The sequence below is a fragment of the Anopheles arabiensis genome, chromosome 2 (assembly GCF_016920715.1).
Source record: "Anopheles arabiensis isolate DONGOLA chromosome 2, AaraD3, whole genome shotgun sequence".
Classification (NCBI taxonomy): domain Eukaryota; kingdom Metazoa; phylum Arthropoda; class Insecta; order Diptera; family Culicidae; genus Anopheles; species Anopheles arabiensis.
Genome location: NC_053517.1, coordinates 14,004,737 through 14,023,184, shown reverse-complemented (window position 1 = coordinate 14,023,184; position 18,448 = coordinate 14,004,737). Strand labels below are relative to the sequence as shown.

Genomic DNA, 18,448 nt, shown 5'->3' with positions numbered 1-18,448 from the left:
CGCTTTTATTATGGACACAAACACACAAAACACGCCAACTGGGCCAACGGAAAGGAAAGTGAAGTCCTTGTTGTATCGAATGGGTTTGGGACGGGCGGGCCGCACATTCGTCAGAAAATGAATGTCATATTTTGTGTGGATGTGTTCACCTGTGTGTTCCGTGTCCACCCCGCTCACTGGCCGCAACCTGCTTCAATCCCGCTGCTCGAGCATATGCTCCCGCCGCACACGGGCACGATGCACGATTGGCAGGCATGCAGGTGAGGCGAAAGTGAGAATGCAGTTCCCACTGGCCCCCACAACCCCACCCAGGGACGACGACACAGCACACAACACACAGCGAAAGGTACACACGGAGAACTGCATCATTTTTCCCTGTTTGGATTGCAAAATGGAAATGAAAATCCGGTTCCCTTCCCTCCCCGCTTTCGCCCTAGCCCGGAAGGTGCAACTCATTTTCATTTGCACTGGTGCGCCACTGGTCGGTTTGTGTGGGGACGTGCGAGCTGCGGCCCTACCTTGACTCAAAGGCACCAAGAATACACATCAAGAAAGAGAGAGAGAGAGAAAGAGATGGAGGCAAGAAGAAATACTGTCACAAAAATAGCTTCTTCCTGCCAAACCAGTCCCATGTCTTCGATTCTTGCTTCTTCAGGTGCACTAGCAGACACACACACACACACACTCGCACACGCCGAGGAGCCAACGGAATGATGGTTCCGCGCGCCGTGTGCGGCGCAAAAAGGTGTGCATTTGGTGCGCCTTCCTTTCGTGTGTGTGGCTTTCGGTTTCTAGCTCACCCTCAGAAATGACGAGGTGACGGTAAGAAAAGTTGACTAAAAAGAGGGTGGAATAAAAACGATTTTAACCAACTGTCGATGTGGGTGTTCCCGGGTGGGGGAGGAGGGGAGTTGAGAGGGGAGGGGAGAAAAAGGTCAATCGTAGGCATGCAGTGTATGGGCTAGAACACGAAACAAAACGTCAAATTTATGCACACTTACAATACTGTATGTTGCAGTTAGAGAAACACGTTTAGATTTATATGATTTTTTCTCTATTTTTCATCACAACTTAACTAAGCTGATTGATAAAAATTATTTAATAAATTATTAATTATTATTGATTATTAATAAATTATTATAAATAATTTATTTAGATTTTTTCTTAATTTTCTACTTGATATTTTAATTCCAGTGTGCCTATCCCACCGTGCGTTGGTACGAACACCCCCGCGATCTTTGGTGGGCTGACGAGAAGTGCCAACACTGTCTCTCCTGAGGGAAAGCGCTGCAAATGGTTCATTCCGGTTTGTCAACCCCGAGTCATTCCGGGTCGCTGCATTCGAAAGAACTCTTCGCTCCCTCATTGGGAATGGAAGCGGGGAGAAGCGGCATTAGCTTGTTGTGGCAAGATGTGACACGGCCTCATTTTTTGTACCAAATCGGTCCATTTTGTGGTTGAAGGATCATCCCCGTGTTTACCGGAGACACCCTTATCTAAACCGCTTCCACTGGCTCTTCTCCCTCATATCTTCGCATCATAACAACATTCAAACGGTCGGTTACATACGACGATGTTCTGCACCGCACCCAACCCGGGACCACACATTTAAAGGTGATGCGTTGCCCGTTCGTCTCGCGAGACTTCGTATGGAGTCTCCATACGCGCGCATTCAAAAAACCAGGTCAAGAATTAATCATTCCCACTGCAACTTGGAGCCTCCGCACTGCAGCGGGGCCCATTTTCCATCGGATGTGTTTCCCCGTTGCTGTGTGTCCAAAACAGCATCAAACATCTCCATTTGCGTGTCGAAACGTTGGTGTATTTGGTGTGCCCCGTTCGTTCAACTACCACGTGGGTGACATACACTACGACGACGACGACTTGCGTGTGGGGTGGACTGTGTTTTGATGGTTAAGGTGGACCCTTAACGCACCTACACACTCACACACACACACACCTACAGGCCCACTCTATGAATGGGTCGACTATCTATATGCCGTCCGGTTGATTTCGAGGAGGGCAGGGTTAGAATGTCTTCCCACCCAGCAGTTAAACCAAATGGTGTACACACACACACACAAACACAGAGAGAGAGAAATAAAAAAAAAAGATGGACGGAACGGGTGTGATGGGTCGTGTTTTGAAAGCGTGTGTCAAAATGGGACAGTTCAATAAATTATATTTTTAGCAGCTAGGCATGCTTGGTATCGTCAGGGGACTTTCAAGCAACCGTTGTGTATCTTTCACACATAGCGTTTGAACCGTTTTGCTTCTTGAGTTTGCTGTAAAGCAACCAACCATTCTCAGGTGTAAACGTCACGCCAACCCAATAGCTCAAAGGGCGGTAGTTTTTCTCACCTTTTTGGGGGGGGGTGGGAAACCCTCTCACACAAAACGCTCACATTCGGCTCACGTTTGGCATAATCTTCGTGCCGCGTGAGGAAAATAAATGTCCATTCAATCATTTTCGATCGAGCAATTTCTTACCGCTCCCCAGTTGCTGGGTTAAGGTTTTCCTCTCCACTCCCTAAAATACACGAAAAACGGCGTCCCCTGCGCTGCTTAGTATTCAGCCAGCATCCATCGAGCGTTCGATTGAATTGCATTAAAATTCATACCCCATTTTTCCATGCATCACTCCATGCCCCCCTCCCGTTTGCCCATTTGGGAGTAATTACCATCATCAGTGGATCTGCGAAAAAACTTCCCCCCAAAAAAAGTCAAACCAGTACAATAATGATGCCGAGGGGAACGCTGAAAGGATGCGGCACGCCGAATGCATCATTCATTCGCAGCACTGCAGCACGTTTCGAGTGGATCGTGTTTTTATTTTCCAACCGGCTGCTGCTGCTGCTGCTGCTACTGCAACAACCCACCCGAGAGGACAGGACGATGGAAATTCGCTGTACTGCCGCCAGGGTTCACAGCAATGCCGTGCCGTTTTCGGTGGAGTTTATCCTCCGCCCCGTTGCGCCCCTGCCTTCGATGACCAACGACGATATCACAGACGCCTTGCTGCGGGGCGGGGGGCTTTTTGCAAATTTTCTCACGAACTTGTTGCCCCAGCATCCGGCAGCCGGTGTTGTTGGAAAACATTGATTCTGCATTCAGTTGCCCAAGATTTCGCTTTACACACACACACACACAAACCGGCTGTAAAACGTCACCAACCTCTTCCTTTGCCCAAAACTCTGAAAGCTTCGTTCGTCAGCGAAGCGGAAAAAAGCTCCAGCTGCCTAAATGTCCTACAGGTTATTTCCGTTTCCGCAACCCTAGCCCAATGTCGCACAAAAGCGCACAAAAGTTTGGTAGGGAGTGAAAAAACCCCAACGACTACGCTCTGCTCCCGGAATACAAAGTATACTTTGCGTATTGTGGTTGTTTCCATTCCTTTTGCCACAGGGAGATGGTTTTTGTTTCGATGCTTTTGTGCCAAAACGGGGCTGAATCTTCTCGATGAGAAGCGTAGCATTGCGATGCGTTTCCCGTTGATGCTCCAAGGCTGATGTGGCTGAGGTAAGCGGTGATGGCATACATTGGAATGGTTTTGCACAACCTGTGTCGGCAGCCGTTGGGGCCCTTCTCGGTTGAATGCATCCGACGATTTCGATTAAAAATGCGTTTTTTTGGGGTAAAAACCGGCCCGAATGTGAACTGTTCCCGCATTCAGGTCGGTGCAGGTTTACGGAGGAAATATTTCAAACCTCCATCAGTATTGTTGTTCTTTCACAAGAAGACAATACCCTTTACAACTTCTAAGCTATAGTCTTGGTTTGCTGATTGTCCTTTTCGGTCCGATGCCATTCGGGGTCGGTTTTTCAACCGTCCTCGGGCTAAATCCTTTAGCTTACAACACACATACTAACGTATTGTGCTATTGGGCCAAGGTAGTTTTGTTGAAGCAGCAATTACAGTCAACCTCTTAGTGTGCACCATTTCTTGCACCAACCTCCAGTTCCCCGTTAATGATAATTACGTGACATTTACGAGAGCGTCGTGCCGTACGTCAGGCACACCACCTTGTTATCCATTCGGCAGAAGTAGTTCAGCTCGTACGGCGGCGCTCTGGTCTGCATTAAATTCCAGCTCCATACAACCAGACTGAGGACGAATCAAGCGAACACCATTGCTCCGAAGCGAGCAATCAAATGGCAAGAACAAATCCCTGCCGTAGCATCACTCTCAGGGCCCCTCCTCATTGTCCAGCTCGTATGCTATTGCGAGGTATAAACTGATGCAACCAATAAAAAGTGGTGCTTCTGCCGTAAGACCCAAGTCGCGTACTTTTATTGCCAAGAACACCATCACAAGATATCTTACTCGTGTCCTCGGGTCCGTTCCGATGGGTCTACGGACTATCACGTACTGCCCGTCAATGCTTGAGCGCATGTATACCAAGGTTTGCTAATTACCGGTCGTTACGTTCAGCAACGTTCCATATAAGGATAAGTACAGCTGCGGGAGCTCAAACGCCACAGGACTTAACGGGTGTTTGCCGCCCTTGGTCCGTTGGTCGAGAAATCAATCAGACCGCAGCATCCCTGTGCACTGGTCCATTCCCCGACCTTCGCCCATACCTTACCCGTGCGAGGCGTGGCGTTCCATTTTGTCACCCCAAAACTTTGACCCAACCAGTCAACCGTTACACACGACAGTGCGGAGGATTGCTGATAAGCCGTGCGGACGGAGGGCCGACACGATACCAAGGCAACAAGGGGTGGTTCACGCACCGATGTGATAACCGGTTCGAGCATCGACGAACTGGAACCGAATCACTTCTCTCCTCTGTCACGCTCGCCCAACATTCCGTGGCGCCCTCTGTAATCCTCCACCGGAAGAGTCGCCCTGGACGGCCGCCCTGAACACGCGGCAGCCCATGCGACAATTGATTGGCAGGGGTTTCAATTAAAAAACCGTCTCCCGCTTATCAGTTTCGGTACGGTTGCTGTCGTTGGAGTAGTTGGAGAAGCTAATCGTTGTACAACCGGGCCCTGTAATACTCGCTGTCGTACAGCAGGATCGAACGAATGTCACGTTTCACGTTTCTCGCTTCCAGGGGATGAGGGAGGTTGTTTTGTTGGTTGCTGAATTCTTCGGTGTACGAATGCCTGTTCCTGTCGGATGTCGGCCGCCTACCGTTCATCATTAGCTGGCGCCAGTAGATCCAGCACCAACGACTCTCACACGATACACTTCCAGACAATGGTATGGCTTGATTATGAGCTGATTAATAGAATTCCAAGAGGCAGCTTCCTTTCGTTTCTTTCCTGCGCGTTGAAGTGTTACGGCATTGTGCGCCACATGAACTCTGGCCAATGTTAGAGCTATCGTAGTTTTTAGTAACGACCACCCAAATCTCTCTCTCTACACACACACCCAATCATATTACACCGCTTCCTGTGTGAGGGACTACATAGAGAAACATGCAAGATGCGCACCGAAAAGGGAAAATAGATGTCGCCACCCTAATGAACGTGTCGATTCCGACCGGAAGAGACGAGATCATTCATTCATCTTTCACTCCCTTCTTCCTTTTCATCATCGCACACGCTTCACACCAACCCTCCCCGTGTGCCACCGTGATCGAATCGGATATTGAAAACGGAAGTGCACCAAGCAGCCGCAGCCACAGCAGCACGTGCTACACAACTACTGTGCGCTCCCTGCGGCTTTCCTCTCTTCTTGTTTAGCAGCACACGCGCGTGCGTACCTCACAGGAACCCCGAGAAGAACACCCGCGCACGTTGCGCAATCGCGGGCACGATCGATGCGCCAAGTCAGCATTGAAATACGCACGACGGGAAGATCACGTGGGAAGTGGTTGTGGACGCCACTTCACACTCGTCTCGAGACAGGGTTTACAAGCCCGGTCTACACCGGAAGCCGCAGTTTTGTCCCCAACAGACATCGGAATACAGGCACAAGTGTTTTGCGGGGTGGTTGTTTATTTTTACCAGTATTTCCCTCTACCCCTTGTACCACCAGCTCGAAGCTCCGCTCGCATGACAGCTCCGATGAGCAATTACACTTTGGAAACGTCACGCCCCAAGACTCATCGTCCGAACCACCCACGGCGTTTGTGTGAGAGAGCCGCTGCGAGATGAAGTTCGGTCTAGTGACGAAATTCTTCACACTCAAAAATAGAAAGTAACGACCCATTTTTGGTGATACCGGCCAAACTGTTGGCCCCTGCTCCTCGTTGCCATGCTTATGTAAGATCATTCTGATGTTCTGATCATTCATCTTTGCTTTTATAGTAACATCGATGACACAGATCATTCAATTCTGAGAGGTTTTTTAGCGGCATACTATGTTCGGAATTCTTTTGCAATTAAAGTCTTATTGACTCAGCCTCCCGATCTTGGAAAATGCACTCAACCGCTTAATTTAGTCGTTCTCCTTAGATCAGACACATCTATCATTGGCAAATATAGATCTCCGTCTTCCGTCAACTACCATCAAGAACCAAAATCAACGCCAACTAAAACCAACCAGTTCAGCATATGCGCACAACCAGCCAGCGCTTCTTCGCCGGGGCTCTGCTTGACTAACTAGCATGCCGTGACTACTGATTGATCTATGTGTATTATGTACGCCACCAACTTTTTAAAATAAACAAAAAATAAACGACCACAACCACGTCTCGCCCAGCTTTTCGTTCCCTCCCGTGGCACCACTGTCTGTCAATTAGTGTGCGTTGGCATTAGAAGAGAAACGCGCACACATCGCCAATGCATACGACCTGCAACCTGAAACCGTATGAAATAACTGCTTTGCTGGACAACAACTTGCGGTACCCCGCACGGCCCCGAACGACGGCCAATGTCTCAACGCGCTGGCGCATCCTACTCAGCAGCGCAATGTTGATGTTTTCTTTTTTTTTCGGGAGGGAGAAGAAGAGAGAGAAGAAAAAAATAACAGAATATAGAAGAAAAAAAACACCAAACGCTACCAAACATTGGTAGCGCGGTAGATCATCGCGGTGTTAACCAGAATAGCTAACAAGAAACAAACAAAAACCTTTCGGGAGTGAATCTACCAAAGTCACATATCCAGGCGGATGCATATGGTTTCGTTGGAACTGCGCGCACTTGACTTGGAGCGTGATGCTGCAGAGCCAGCGTGAGGCTAACCGAACACTGAAGTGACTACCGGACCGAAACGGCGGTTTGTTTGGACAAGCATAGGAGTGAGAAAATATGGTAGTGGTGTAAAACTTCTGGCCGACGTGGTTCTGGTCGGAGTTTGACTACGCGCACAGGTGGCGTTAGTTTGTTGATTCTTCCCGTTGCTGGAAGATATATATTCTCCCGTATTTACGACTTACCATCGTACACGCCCTCCTCGGAAGAAGCAACGAAGTCACAGGCTCAGCCTGTAATCACAGGAGCTATCCTCAATTTACGTGGCTTGGTTCTATTAGCAGCAACAAAGTATCTACCATCCCTACAATAGACGCAAAAGCGGTCCTCCCGGGGCGGTGCGTTTACCCAGCAACGAGCAAATACGACCCAAAGCACACACGAACACGGACTTAATGAAATGTAAAGAATATTACTCATTCTAGTGCTGCTGCTTAGCTCTACCACCGTTGCCTTAGCGCAGCCCAACACACGCGTATCCAATGGTTGGCGTTCCGTGGTTGCTAATGAGATTAATCGGATAGCAAATAGGCACCAGTAATTAGGATACTGCCAAGAGACGCCCGGTACGCCCGAAATCCTGCCACCGGTAGCACTCGGCACTGTCCTGTACCTCCCATTGAACAATGCCCCACTCCGTGATAAGTGTTCGCGGGTGAAATTACCTTCGCATAAGTTATGTCGCGCCATTTGCCCATAATACACGCATGTAACCCTCACACGTACCTTTATTTTGCCCCAGATGCCACTACGCTGATGCCGCCAAGGGGTGAGATGGTGGTGCCACACACTTATCTGCGGAAGAGAAGAGCAAAGATAGCGGAAATTGTATTTTTGTGTAACAAAGCTAATGTGCACAAACAATGGGATGGGGTGTGGATGCACACGCGGTTTGGGAGCGGATAACATATAACGGGCGGGTAGTTTGGGGATTTATCGCAGCCCTGCGAACCGCACCATTCACGACGAGTTTCAGGCCCCAACAGACCTTAGATAAGGGTTTGTTAAGTTACGCCCGCTCCAACGGTGCGTAACGCACTACTTCATATATAACAACCTTTTTTCTTATCTGTGTACGAACCAGAAACGAAGCACCTTGCTCCAAATAAATCTGCGCAGAATTCCACAGGTCAGTGGGTCGTAAAAACAATGTTACATGGAGTACACTCCCACAACAACAAGTGCATCATAAATCAATCCCCCCTGAGTAACACACACACACACAGCGTTCCACGGTTCATATCCTTTCCACCTATTCACAGAGGCGCAATCTCTACACCATCGGCAAAGACGCCATAAATTGATATGAATGTCTATCTCTTGCTGGTTTGGTGTAAATTTGCCCTCCCTGCATGCCCGATAAGACACTCACCCAAAACCGGCCCTACCGGCTGTGGCCTATCTAAGATTTCTTTTCGAGCTTCATTAATTCTTCATATTTTTGCGTCGTGCGAAACGGCACCACAACGCTGAACTGCTTCCAGGTGGCGGGGACTTCGGGGCAACCCGTTCGCCCGTTCCTACCGACAGACTGACAGCAGCATTGACGACGGCTCAGACCGGAGAGAAGAAGGAACTGTTTCTGATAACTATCGCCGCAGTCACGTCCGCAAGCGCTGGAGCTGCATTTTTAATTAGCCGCCCCGGGTCTGTCGCAGTAGTGTGTAGTGCCGACCGGGGCACGAACGGTTCGTCCCCGAACCCCACACCCTGTTTGGTTCCACGGTGCCGTGCGGTAGATTGCTATCAAGAAAGGCCGACGGCGTACGCGCCGAATATTGTTTTCGTGTGATTTTATTACGTGGAATGTGGTTTTAAAAGATTCGGCATTGCCAGGGCGATAGGAGATCTTTGAAGGAATGATGGGAGATAAAAGATTATTACTCCATTACCTCTTCTATGGCCATTTAAATTCTGAACATAATTCAATCGAAGAATTGATCATTTATTGAAGTAGTTTCATCAATTTCTTACTAGAAGTTACCTATTTCCTAAAGCAAAATATCCCCAATCTTACTTCATTTTCCTGCATCCCAAATACTAAATCCTGACAAATTAAGTCCATCGAAACATTAAAAACACCACTCTTTAAAATGAACGCTTTTCAGCATACCGTTGACAACATCTTTTCACGCAACAAAACTAACAAACGATTCGATTCAATATCTCCAGCCCAACAATATCACGGCTTCCTCCCAAACGGTCTTCTTCATTGCATCCCTCTTTGGCATTTGAAACCCAGCGCGCCTTGCCTCATCACACCCGTAACGAAATTCTTCATTAAAATGATGAACATTTTGCAAAGTGGTGTCATTTTTATGGACCCAACCCGTTGAGCTGGTGTCGCGTTTTACTTCCGCCTTTGCACTACACCCCAGTGGGATAACATTTTCATCCATTTTGGCACGTCCGCAAGGCATCACATTGTTTACGCACACAGTCCAATAGCATCGTCCCGTCGGTCCAGCCCGTTATGGAGAGGGGTGGAAGGCTGTAAACTGGAAAACGTTCCATTTTACGAACCGAGACGGATTGCATTCTACGACCTCCTGTTTATTGTTTGCAGCAGAATAAGGTTGGCGTGAAGAAGAGAGAGAGAGATAAAAAACGCGATACAAGCTCTGTGGAGTTATTTTATTATTTCTGCTACGGGATATCCTGCCACGGTTCTGAGTCAGGCGAACCGATCCCATCATCATCGCGCTCGCATTCGTTCCCGTGGAAACTGATTCGCGCTACCGCAATGCAATGGTCGAACAGGGAACAGCGTGCCAGCGGCGCAACAATGTGAAAAGTTGATGGATTTTGCAACCTCAACCGGGAGGACCGTGCACACACACACACACATTCCAACACGAGGACAACCCTGACCAGGATCACCGCATCCGCCGAGCGATCGTAAAGTTGTATAATTTACGCGCAAAAGGATGCCGGCGCGCACACATGAGAGGCGGGACGGCTTTTGCGAACGGAATTGAGATTAATACGAGCGCAGGTATCCGGCTGGTGTTGGGACCGCACGCGGTCAACCCTCAAGACGACAGCATCACCCAAGCAAAAAGGGGTTTTAGCTAGCGCGAAAAATGGTCCCACGACACGGCGTTCTGCGCGCGGCTCAATCGTTGAAGATATCAATAAACATGCATACTTTACGACCGTACGCTCGCCAAGGTGGTTCTGCAGCACCGCTGACTCCACCTGATTAGAAGCGCGCAGAGCTGGAAGGATCAAGTTGTCGTTTTGGATGGAGTGGGGCCGGTTTTTGTTTCTGCTTCTCATTACCCTTTTGTGATCGCCGAGCATTCACGTTGATGATTCATTTTTTTTATACACGCTACGATCGAGAACGGAACAGCCGTATGTATTCAAATTTACGTTTTACCGCAAATATATCAACTTTTTATTAAGACAGCATCGCTTCAATCTCAACCCCCCCGTAGGTGGTTGGTTAATTTTGCAAGCCTTTACTCGCCGACAAGTCCCGCAAAAAAAGCCCTCCCGTGCAGAAAACATGGCAAATAAAAAAAGCATGGATCGTGGTAACACGAGACACGCTCGTTCAAGTCTCCCTCGCGCGCGCCTAATGTCTGGATCGTGGCTAATGACGTTGTCTGGGGCTTTGAGAACGATCGAGCCAGTGTGAGTGTGCCATTTTACCCTCCTACAAAGCAAAAGCCTCCCTCCGAACGCAACATAATGATGGATCCCGCGCATCGGGTCAACCGACATTTCGATGGGCACCCATTTCCGGTGCTGGAGTCGGCAATAAGGGGAGAGAGATCACATTCGCCGCAACCACAACACGTTCCAACGAAAATGGATCGAATTTCTCGTGTGGCGAAAGTTTCGCCAAAACGCAATCTCGGTGAAGCTGTAAAACTTGATCCCGTTTCTGTCTCCGTCACTCCGTGTGAGGATCGTTTGTCCTTCCATTCAAACGTTTGGACGGTATGGTTGCGGTCGTGCATATTCGCCAGCAACAAACCAGAAGCCAAACTGGAGCTGTGCCAATTAAACCCGCTAAGCCGCTCATCAATCACGCAATCAGCACCCAGAGAGAGAGAGAGAGAGAAAGAAACACAGGGAGAATTGCCGAACGCCATTTAATGAGATCATTTTTAAAATACCTCTGTTTTGCTGAATGGCTTACAAAGGCTTAAGGTTTCGTGCCGTGTAGTTGTTCTCTACCTATTTCGGGGTATCGGTGCAAAGAAACACATTAAGGAGCACACGTTCCGGAGTAGCCAAACAGGATAGAACAACATGAAATGTTTAATTTAATTTCTTAAATACGTTTCGTTATGTTGTTACTCTTGGTTGGAATTGTTGGCCGATGACGTGATCACGCTTAAACCACACAGCCGTGAGTCTGCACGCATTACGGGTAGGAAGCTCGTTAGAGCTTCAGTAAGCTTTCAACAAAACCACTCTTCAGCATTTCGTTATGTGAAGATCGTTCAGCAGTTCTGCTCATCGAAACTGGTCAAGAGTGGTGCCCCTACTTGAATGTCCATTTAGTATTGAGCATTCGGTTGTGAGAGTGTGTGTTTAAGAGAGCACTACATACGGGGCAAGAGGGGACCATGCAATGGGATGGGATGATTTTTCAAACATGACCTTTTTATTTACTTTAGCTGTATGAGGAAGACACCTAGATTTAGTGACACAAGTCATCTGAGTTTTAGACTCAGATTTCTCGAAGTACAATTACACAAACAAATGAATTTAAACATGGCAACTAGAATATTCCTATAATTTTATAGCCACGTCTTACGATTTAATCTTTAACAAAACCCATAGTTCAACGCTTCTTACCCCTTTGTCCCTTTTAACCACAACGCAATGCGGAATGGGAAAATCCAAAACCCTTCCCGGACGCTGAGAATTACATCGCCAGCCAAGCTAAAGAGTGCTTTCGTCAAGAGGCTTTAAACGACTGCAGTAAGGGGGCGATCAATAGAAGTCAATTTAGGAAAATCATGCCAGTTGAATTTCAACAACAATAATAACAGCAAAAAAACCACCCAATCTAATAGGACGAAGAAGAGAGAGAGAGAGAGAGAGAAAGATAGAGAGAAGAAACACTTATTAAACGACAGAACCATTTCCAACCGTTCGCCCAGAAATGATGAGCTTTCGATGAGAACACCCCACCGGCAGGGCATACCAGCATCATTTTCGGGGCTTTAACAGCGTTGTTCCCTCCCTTAGCTTCTTCCCTCTTGCTTGCGGACCTTCTTCTTCTTTGTTCGGCATCTTACACCACCTCACAAACGTACCCCGGTGAGTCGGGTGGCGCTGACGATCGAAGATCGAAACGATTTTTTCACATCTTTGATTTTAAACCAGCATCATCCAACCCGCGGTTTCAATGCCGCGGTACCCGTCGGCACCAGTCTTCCGTTCACCAAATTCTCTCAAACTGGCCGCAAGAGAAAAAAAAATGCCAACGAACACTGCACCGCGTGCGATCGCGTGGCGAATGCGAAAAGAAAGGAGTTTGTGGCTGATGAAGGCAGACACACCAGGGAAAAAAATCACAAAACATAAGCACAGCAAGAGAATAAACGAAAAAAAAAAACAACATTTTGGGAAGGTTTTGTGTCCACTGCGGATGCGAAGTGCTCAACATTTTTGGCCCCATATATATGTATGTGTGCGTCTGTATCTCGTCTTTGAATGTCGGTAATGGGCTGACGTCGATGATCGCGTTCGATTGGCCGTACCTCGTTAAATCGTGCTCGCAGGCCGGACTGCGGCAACACGGACACGACGGGGAAAGGTCTCAGGTGAAGATGACCATCCTTAAGCGCGGTGTACTCTCTTCTGTTCATCGTTAAGTTCTTGTCCGCTGCTGGCAACCGCGGCCCGGGCCGGACCATGTGTCTGTGTAGCGTTTCGTTCCGTTCACGAATTCCGCATTCTCGTTGGTTCTTGCATTCTCTCAATCATTACACACCGCCGAGACGGCAATCGGCAGGTAATAGCGGGCGAGCGAACAAGAACATGGATGAAAGCTGCAGGAAAGCCCGGCGCGGATAGTCGGGGCAGCAAAATTACCGCGAGGGGATCATGATGCAATCATAAATCGTTTCCCACCGGCTGCTGCCGCTTGGGAAGCATAAATTTTCCGCTCATTTCCGAGAACGAAAAAGTGTGCGTCACACCATCTCGTGTGCGCGTTTGGTATGTATGTGTGCGCGAGTATGTGTTTGCAGCAGACCTTATATCGACGTCTTGAATTTGCGACAAAATATGTGTATGACGATCGACATCACTCGTCTCCCGAAACGATCGATGATCGTTTGCCCCAAAGCTCCTGCAATGAGGTGCCCCGAAAAAAAAGGGCCCCGCTCACGTCCATCTTAGCTGGAGAGAACGAGATGGGCATAATGGGGACATCGACATCATGGAAGGGATATAAATAATTACAGAAGCCCGTCCGTTTGCATGATGCGCCGCCGGAAGCACCGCGAACAGCAACACATAAAATGGCGCAGGCAACAGTGTGTTCACGCGGCACATCACGCAATCCTAAGACTGAGGAACAATGGAACCATTTGCATTCCACTGCCGAGAGAACGGGCCACGGTTCAGCAACCTTTTGCACCAGATTGTTTATTAGAAACTCCTTTTACTGTTAAGATATATTGCTGAATCCAGAACACATTGATAATTGTGCGTCTTCATCGACCGCGAGTTACCAGTTCATCATACAAAAAAACCTTCAGAACTGGTTGGATCGATGATGCCTTTCCAACTGTTCGTGGTTGTCTTTCTGCCACCGAGGATAAGCAAATAACATGGAATGCAGAAATCTTCACCCGCCTTTTCCACTCTGCTCTGCTATCATATTCCAGAGCATGACGACGGCAACATCCCCCCGGGGCGACAGGTGAAATGCGGCCAGTGATTAATTGATCGTACCAGTTTCTTGGGCACCGTTTTTTTTTTTGCAAACCTGCTTCACCGTAAAATATATTAATGGACTCGGACATTAGCTTTCTTGGGGAATATATCAGCAGCAGGTTATATGTCTAGGTCTCGAATCTTGGCGCGATGCCCTCATCTGGTCTGAGCACAGATAACGAAGAACCGAGGTCGTCCATATCCCAACAGCTAGCAGATGCTCTCTAGAGGATTTTGAATACTGCAAACTATTCACCTCCATTCCTGGACGAAGATCACCACACTGTAATCCAGAAACTGCGTTCCAGAGATCCAAAAACGTTCATCCTGCTTCTCAAGAGACATTCACTGGATGAAATACTGCTTTTATCGTTTGTGTTACTCGCACTCTTGCTCCACAAACACCCATCAGCGAGGATTAACTCCTTCTCAACTTTTCACCGCACGATCATTCATTTCACATCCACCAGACCATCGCCAGGCTCTCCGATCACCACTACGTCGTCTGTGTCCGCTATTTCATCTTTCAGGGAGCCGACAGATGATGTAAGCCCCAGGCAAACCCGAATCCATTCCACCCGCCCCTGACCAGCGGTTCCATCCATTATCAGAGATGAAGATGCCATTAATGTCACACACCCACCCCCAGAGACCCCGGGGACGGGTATATGTCACTCCGCTGACGACATCTCGACTGGCAGAGGTGCTCCACGCGCGTGCGTTTGCTGTACGGCTGTGCACCAGTTTCAACCATCATCATAAAACGCACACTCACCTTTCCAAGAAGCAGCACAACAGTTTATTCTCGAGTTTGTGTGCGTTTCATTCATCATGGTACGGAGCCGGCCAGCATCACACAAGAAACCGACCTGTTAGACACCAGCTAGAGTACTGTGTACACCATGTGAATGCATGCACAAACACCGTAACCAGGCTGGTAACAAGACTCCTCCAAACTACACGCATTCCTCCCGGATCGGATGTGATCGTCAAAAACGTGGCAAACAAGCGCACAGGAAGGGAGGGAGGAGTCGTCTTTTTAAAAAAATAGAAGAAGACACCTTCCTAGACACAACAAGATGAGTGGTGGTGGGTGGATCGGTTTTTGGTGCCTCACTGCTTGTTGGATTAGGTAATTATCTGTCAACGTCAAGGAAACAAAACTTGTAAAACTACGTCCGACAAGACGCACCCGACACCACACACGCACGGTGCGGATCTTCGCTGCGACTAGATAATCCACCAAACCAAACACGGCCGTACAGGAGAGGATGTTGGCGGCCCATGTTGCAATACCGTTTCAACTTGTCAAAGGTGGATCGAAGACGGATTTTGTTTTGTTTTCTATTTTTTTTACCCACACACACACACTCCCCCATATGACCAAACATAACAGAAACGAGCTAAGGTTAGGCTTGGTCGCCGTCACTGTGCGCCAGACGGTTGGCAGTAGGATGGATCGGATCATCATTTCGGACCCGGTATCGCTCTGCTAAGCCACTTATGGGGCGATGCTATGCTTTATTTTACTATCAGAATTGATCAACATCAACATTTGGATTTCTCCCGTCCAGTTGAACCCCTCCACCAGTCTCAAATGGTCAGTTTCACTTTTGGTGTGAACCAAATATGGCGTCCTTTGTCGGTAATGAACTCCATTGGACATCAAGCTTCAGTTTGTTGAGACTCCGGGCAAGACGTGTGTAGATTTGTAGGCAGTAAAATGCATTCAAAATATTCCACAATCAAACGTAACTTCTATTCCTTTCGTAATACCTACTCTGCCATGAAGCAACGGAGCAATCGGTTTCGTATTGTTCGCAGCTAATGCTGCCTATCCAACCAACCAGCACTGATCACAGGATCTGCCGCTGAGCTTCTCTACCACGCTCGATCTTCATACTGCCACATCAAGTCCCATTATCCGATGGATTTGCTTGCACAGATAAAATCATGTACCGCATCACATGTCGTCCCCCCTTCCTGAAGTGGGATGCAAATCCACCAACAAGCGAACGGTGTATCACCATTGCCTGCGACAACGATCCGCGCTTGAGTAGGACGTCGTGCCCGTGGATTAGCAGCAGGCAGCAACACAGTTGGTCGCACCGAGGGACGAAAAGGAACTCGGTCGCCCCGTTTGCCCCTCCTTGTCTTATCCGAACCATCTTTAAGTCGCGGTTCAAGCACACAATCCCAAAGGAAAATGGAGAGAAGAGCACAACACAGATGCAGAGTGAACACAGCAACAAAACAATCGAGCGAGAAGCAGTGGGAATTCTTTCGGACCGCTGGAAACCGCTCTGACTAGCGCGATCGAGGTTTAAACAAAACACTTAAGCCTACTTGATGTTTCGGTTCGTTTCCAGCATTCTCCCCGCGCTTTGCAGCCGCTTGCAAGATGCTACACAAGCGGAGAAGGGAAACACATTGGAGCCTGAACAGGCATCAGGAATTGCAACCCCGGGTTCACAGGTAACCGAGGCTCCGAATCGTATGACCGGTCCAGAAAAAGAGATTAATCGTGCTGCATTCCGAAGATCTCGAGTGCTGCTGTGCAAACACATCGTGGCACCGTCCTCGGGGAAACGGCGACCGGGAACTTAATCGTTGGATTTAAGTTCTCACGTTCGTAGCCCAACAGCAGCAGCAGAAGCAACAGGCTTGACCCAAACCAGTGTCCATTATGCTTCGCTTTGGAACTGTCAACACCGTTCGCTGGTGTCATTCTTGTACATAACTCGTCACCGGTTGTACGTATGCGCTGCTCTCGTTCTTTTGTTTGCAGTGCAGAATAATATAGCTTTCTCTTAGGTTTTTTTTTGTCTGGTTCAGAAACTTTATCCGTAACAGGTCTCAAGAGTTTCTACTGAAGCATTCTTGAGAAATTAACAACGGCACATGCACAAAAAAAAGGTTAGAGACACACGCGATCGCTCCCATTTTAACGACCGAAACGAACCATTTGTACCGAAACATTCCGATCGTTTTCATCGTCCAAGCAGCGACGCGTCTGCTACATCAACGTTCTACTCACGTTCCCAATGCTGCCTCAGAAGCAGCGCTTACATCGTACAACTCTAGCAAGCGGATCCCTACAATCACAAAAGCCTGTCCCTTCAACACCCGAACTCGCAAAGCCAGTAACAACAAAAAAGCCTCCTTTTCGATTCGATTGTACCTTTTCCCTTCTACTTCCAAAGGAGTTTTGGCTCAGCACGAGCAAAGGAGCTCCTACGATCCGGAGATCGGGGTTGTGCATTGGGATGCATCATAAATCAAACTACGCGCGTTAGGACCAAGGGGTAGGGTAGGTGTGCACGCCGTGCACACATTTCGTATTGCGTTTGCATCTTTGGCCGGTTTTTTGGGTCCGATCGTAAAATGTGACCCTTGGAATGGTGACCATTGTGCCCGAGCCAGCAGGGAACGCAGCCCAGTGCACAGGACGAAACGGAAGCGATCGTGCGATCGGAGAAGATGAAGTTGTCAAAAAAAACCGGTCAGACAGCAGCAGCAACATTGGCGGCGAAGGATTGTCAGGCTCTTCTCGGCACCAGAAAGGTATGTACCGGAGAGAGGTGTCTTTAATGGTTGCATCGTAACGTTAGTTGGTGTTGAATTTATTGCATTCATATCGTGCAGTCGGATCCGAAGTGAAACCCATCAGATAAGGCGCTGCTGAATGGTTGCGATAGGGATTATATACCAACTACAATGAACCCAACATTCGAGACTGCTTTTTGAAGCCAGCCGTTTTAGGCACATATTTGAAGTTCAAGTTCAATATCCTCTCTCGAATAAGCAACGAAACCCGCATTGCAAATATACTTATCAAAACGCAAATAAAGGAAGGCAAAAAATAACCCAACACGCTCACCATAAAACACACTTTATCACAATTTTTTCCGCTCCTTTTTATGCTGATCCTGACCAAAAAAGACAACTGCTGGGAAAGAAGAAAAAAAAGCATCTCCAACAAAAAAGTACACCTTACCCCACGGAACTCATTCCCGAAAAAAAGAGGGCGTAGGAGTGGGTGAGATATCGATGTTTGCACAGTGAGGAATACAACTGCAAACGCTTAAAAAACGATCCACAAGCATAAAAAACTGCCCCACGCCAAACGTTCGCTCTGCCTTCTGCCGCACGAAGGAGCGCAGCTTGTTTAATAGATATGACATTTTCCACAACATGCTTATCGCTGCAACTATTACAGTCCAATAAAGTAACAACGAACACGAACAAAAACTGCAAACACGCACACGCAAAATATCACAAATATCGGACGGAACACACGGCTCTGGCCGGTTTCTTCCTTTTGCGACAAAGGGCAGGGGTGGTAGGCAAAGAATCAACAAAATAAAAACACATTAGGCACGCAAATATACCCG

At 48.1% G+C, this 18,448-nt stretch overlaps 1 protein-coding gene across 13 annotated transcripts in view; it reads right to left on the bottom strand.

The window, feature by feature from the left end:
* LOC120895890 (interference hedgehog-like) overlaps positions 1 to 18,448 on the bottom strand; it is an 80,534-nt gene that overhangs the window by 40,769 nt on the left and 21,317 nt on the right. For all 13 annotated transcript variants that reach the window (XM_040299610.1, XM_040299607.1, XM_040299606.1 and 10 more), the window contains one exon: positions 7,872 to 7,940. The gene's annotated coding sequence lies outside the window, so the exon portion shown is untranslated. The remainder of the gene's footprint in view (positions 1 to 7,871; positions 7,941 to 18,448) is intronic.